General features: G+C 29.6%; 1 long non-coding RNA gene across 1 annotated transcript; it reads left to right on the forward strand.

Annotated features, from left to right (window-relative positions):
- Positions 1-1,025: 1,025 nt before the first annotated feature.
- Positions 1,026-4,660, forward strand: LOC107844940. Its single transcript, XR_001666634.2, has 4 exons — positions 1,026-1,333; positions 1,441-1,543; positions 3,039-3,194; positions 4,455-4,660. It is a non-coding gene; the product is annotated as an uncharacterized LOC107844940 (long non-coding RNA).
- The last annotated feature ends 521 nt before the right edge of the window (positions 4,661-5,181 follow it).

Below are 5,181 nucleotides of genomic sequence, written 5' to 3' on the forward strand. Positions count from 1 at the left end.
TGTGGCATACTTCTAAGTCCACCATTAAGTATTTATTTTTTTTAATCAATTTTTTGGCTTTTCTTTCTTATATTTTCTTCAAAATATTTGCTGAAAATTTAAATCTATCTATCGTTAAGTTTATAATTATCAGCAATAATTTGTATTAAATTTATTTTTGAAGCCAAAAAGGCTTTTTCTCTCCCCACTTTTCTAGCGGATAATCAAACTAATGACATTGATGATGCTATAAATAACACTCCAATTCTCAACTGCAGCTTCATGGCAAAGCTAATCGCTGGTTTTATAAAACGTAGCAATTGGCTTTGTTCCTATATATAACACTACCATTTCTCAATAATTCTATGCAACTATGCTTAAAAGGAAAAAAACTCAAATTTCAAGAAATGATAGTGGATGAGGTTTTTAGTCTTTATTTGCACTTAAAAATGTCACTTGCGTTTGTTCCTCGCTGGGAGGAATCAGCTAATCCACTAACGGATTCGATAACCTCAGCAAGATCTTTTTAGCACTCCCTATGTAGTATTCTTTCTTCTCCTTTTTTCCCTTTTTTATGTACATATTTTTGCGTATGAAATGTCCAACTAAATTTTTATATTGTTTTAGATTTATATAGTCTAAAATATATTTGTCATCCAATATGACTACCTATTATAGTGTGAGATTTCTCTGCAAAAGTATTTATTTTCACGGATATCACAACATGTATGATATTTCTCTGAGGTAAAAATTTAGAAAATTTATTAATGAAACAAAATAAAACCGACCAGAAGGTAACATGGTATCTATCGTATTAATTTTTTATTTTTTTAATGATATTTAAAAAATCTCAATTTTTTTTAAATATGTATTAATAATTTATCGCAATAAAAATTGTTATTTTCTAATAATAATCTATCTATATATAATAGGAGAGTCAAAAAACTTCTTGGAAGCCAAGTGTAAGCATCACATAATTCCAGCAAAAATAAAAATAAAAATAAAAAAGAAAATTCACTAATAAGTTTGATATAAAAAAAAAAATGGAAACTGCACAACCCTCTTAAAATTTCTGTTTTAAAATTCACAATTCACAAAAAGTGTATCGGTGACTGAAAACTTCTAATCTTTTATAACTTCCCACACATTTGGATGAGGTCATATTAACTGCTGCAAATGATCGGTGAAAATTAGCATCTGGATTTCATTTTTTTTTGTCATCAAAGTTTCTATCTTTTCACATAAAATTCTAGATGTCATGGGATCCAAATGCTTCATCTATCATCAATATCTAGATTTTTCAGTTTCCTTTTTTATGTGAACACTTCATAAGATGAGGTCTCGACAAAAATCAGTAAGCCCTATTTGTCAATTTTGTTTATTGTTTCTTGCAAAATAAAGGGCTTTCGGGTTGGTCATCAATTGTTCATCTATAATTTTTTTCTTTTTATTCTTTTACAGTTTAGCAGTTTTCTATGATTGTCCCAAATTATAATTAGATCAAAAAGTGAGGATGAAAACCTTGAATGTGGTAAATGAACAGTTGGGATTATGAGACACAAAGGTATGTTTTTTTTTTTTTTATTTCATCATAGATTAACTTTAAGCAAAATATTTTCTTTACATAGTATTTTACTGTGAAATTTCTCAGATATCTTTTTCGTTCACACTTTGATTTTTTTGGTGAAGAAAATTACTATAAGATGAAACTTTGCTGGCTAATACCAAGCTCCTGTCGTGGCATGGTAGATACCTTTACTTTTAAGTAACAAACTATTTAGGTGCATAATTAAACACGTGTTTGTGAAATTATTTCTCATTTGAGAATAACTCTCTCATTTCATTTTGCCGACAAACGTAAAGACATAATGTTGCCATCTAGATCTCACTGAGGCTACAATTTTCTATCTATTTTGTGCAATATCACCTAAAGAATTGAGAACAGAGACATTTGACCAAAAATATAGAATTTTTCTATTGTAGAAGAAAGTACAAAATGAGAAGATGCAAAGAGATCACTACTATTGATATCTAGAAACCATGTGAGTTCTTATCCTGACTTGAACTTTATGTTTTTTTATTTCATTTGAATATAATGGACAAGTTTGTTGATGTTATTTCTCATGAAAACATGTTTAAGAAATCTTGGTCAACTTGATGGAAAGTTTGACAATTTCACTTAATTCCCTTTCTTTAAATAAAAAGTCTCTATACCAAGGATAAATATCCTATGAAGTATATGAACTTCTATTACCAGTTGGTTCAGTGTGTGTCACTGATGTGCAACTGTAAAGAAGACGCATTCGAGTAATGTGTGGCAATCACCCAAGAGGGTTGTCTTCTATTTTCATTTTCAGTGATGCCACTTTGCATTGTGTACAATCTGAAGGAGGCCATCAAGGCTATTTGTTTGGAAAAAGTAAGTACTTAACCAAACACAATCTATTTATCAAAAACACTTTTTAAATTAATTTATCAAACACAAATTATTATTTTTTTAAAGCACTTTTCTGAAAAGTTATTTTATAAAAGTGTTTCGCAAATAAGCAGTTTTCTAACAACAATCCTAAACGGGCTCTTAACTTAACTCATGGTTACTTTTAGGTTTCAACTCTTTTCTCTGTGCTTATTTCATTATATTAACATTGGTAGCAATTTTCAAATATATTCTAGGTTTTGATATTTCTGTTGATATCATGGTTGGAGATGATACGAAAAGAGAGATTCTTAGCTGGACAAAAAAAGTGTCTCTACTTGTATATTCTTTTATTCTTGGCATTTATGAACTCATCATTGTTCATTATATTCACTAAATGGCCCATCTTTTGACTAGAATGTAATGAAATGTTTGTTGAGCCACAAAATTAACTTCCTAAAATCTCTTTGATGATTGTGTGAAAGATTTGGTAGATATCTAATCGAAATCTTTCAGTTTTTTGTTTTTCATCTAAATAAGAACAATTAAGTAGTATTTGGAGAACCATGACTGTAGTCTGTAACCACTATGCCACCAACTTGTACCAATGTAAGGTAGTAAGGATGGTGATTTTCCTTAACAGGTGTACTCACGGAAAGTTGGAAGGGACTAGCAGCAACAGGAGCGCGTGGAGTGACCTTAGACACCATCAAATAGTAGATAACCATGATTGATGTTTATCAAGAAAAGGATTTGCAATTTAGAGCAAACAAGAGTTCTTTGGCTCAATTCCTTAAAGGTAATTTTTCATTCCTTTCATTTTTTAGGGAAAAGTCTAAATTTGTTATTCTGCAATCTCGATTGGTCTATCAAATAGGTAGAGATCAAATATTTATTTACTGTGCATAGTTTGTTCTGAATATCTGTTTAGCAAAATAAATTATTATTTTTTTACTTTTAGGTGGTATATCAATCTACATTTTGAGGTGTCGATGAGTATAGGGTTGTTCTCTTAATCTTTTGCACAATATTTTATTGGAACAAACAATAATGGAATTTATAAATTTATATCTAATATTTTTGATAAATATTTTTTTTATTTTTGAGTTATTCTTAAATCAAGAAGGAAATTTGTTTATGATTATAGTTTTACAGGAGAGGCCGAAAGAGAATGAATTTACCATTGACTTCCCTCTTGATTTCAAATGAACCTATAGCAATTAACAAAAACATGATTCTATACTTGGAGTCTTATCAAATGTTAGATTAGCCTTATGGAGAAAGTCTAACATTTGATGTGTCAAAGAAGGATGAAAACAGCAAGTTGCCTACTGCTTCACAGTGAAGTTGTCAAACATGTTTCTATCATTATTTGGAATGTCATAGGTAATGGTAAGATACTTTCATGAACGTTTTGTAATCTAAATGAGTAAAATACCTAAGCAACATAGAAGAGTGTGGGACATACACCTAAAGTATTCTAAAAATTACCATGAAAGAAAGGAGGAGGAGTTCCCATTGCTTCTTTAAATACTCGCAAGTCCTTGAAGGTTCTGATTTGATTCATTTTCAATTTGTTTCTGAATAGAGGTAAGGAGATTTTTTAAGTACTTTGTTTTGTATTTCTCTGTGGTCCAGGAAGATTCTTGAATCAATTCAATGTACTGTTAAGAAAGAATTTAAAATTTCAAGTTTGTTCTATGCTTTTGACATCTCAGAAAAAGAACAAATTTAAATTTCAGGTTCATTGATTTGTCAGAAATTTGATATTTTCTAAAACATCTTTGAATAGATACATAACATATTACGAGATATGCTTCATGATATTTCTAAATATTAAGTGTTCACAACAGTGTATAATTCTTTGATGAAACAAGTTATGTGGGGTCAGAAATGGATACATGTAATTTTAGTGGATGAAAAAAATTAGTTGATTGCTTTTCATATGCACAAGTCTTCTTGGTGGATACATGTTTTCTGTTGATATGTTTTCTGTTTTATCAGATGCAAAATTTTATCATATATATCGAGATCATATATATGTTTTTTGGTTTGTCAGGTGCAAAATTTTGGTGAAGGGCAGTGTTGAAAGGATTTCTCCATCATTCCTATCCTGCCATCAAAGCATAAACAATAAATAGATGTCGGAGTTGATTGGTGTTCAATATGAATTTTAAAGAAAATGTATATATAATTCTTTTGCGGTTCAATTTCTTTCATGTTATTACGATGTTGTTTTAGTATAATTTCTTGAGGTTTTGTCAATATTTAAGAATATCAGAATTTAAAAGACAAGATTTCAATTATCTCTCAACTCATTTTTTTGAAATAATGCGCGGATACGTACAGTAATTTATAGAATTGATACCACAGTAATAAAGAATTTAAAAAGATGGACGAAGTCTCACCTGAAACCATCGCCTCTCTCTCTTTTTTTTCCTCTGCTGATGTGAGAAAGCCTAAGCATAACTTCTGTACTCTACTTCTTAATCTATCAGGTTTTTATTTTTTTATTTTTGATAAATATGATAAATCCTTCCTATCTAAATTAATTTTTATACAAAGGTCTCAAGAGTTAAAAAAATATCAATTTAACCCATAACTATAAAATAATAACTAAAAGTTACGAGATGGGTTAAAACAGGGACAATTTTATAAAATAATATCATTACATCGTATACCACTAAAACAAACGTTTGCCCTCGAACGTAAAGAGAAGGTACCTGAACTATCAAAGAGATTCAGATATCTACTCTATATGTCGGACTCAACCTCCCAAGTGAATT

The sequence above is a fragment of the Capsicum annuum genome, chromosome 10 (genome assembly GCF_002878395.1).
Source record: "Capsicum annuum cultivar UCD-10X-F1 chromosome 10, UCD10Xv1.1, whole genome shotgun sequence".
In the NCBI taxonomy this organism is placed as follows: domain Eukaryota; kingdom Viridiplantae; phylum Streptophyta; class Magnoliopsida; order Solanales; family Solanaceae; genus Capsicum; species Capsicum annuum.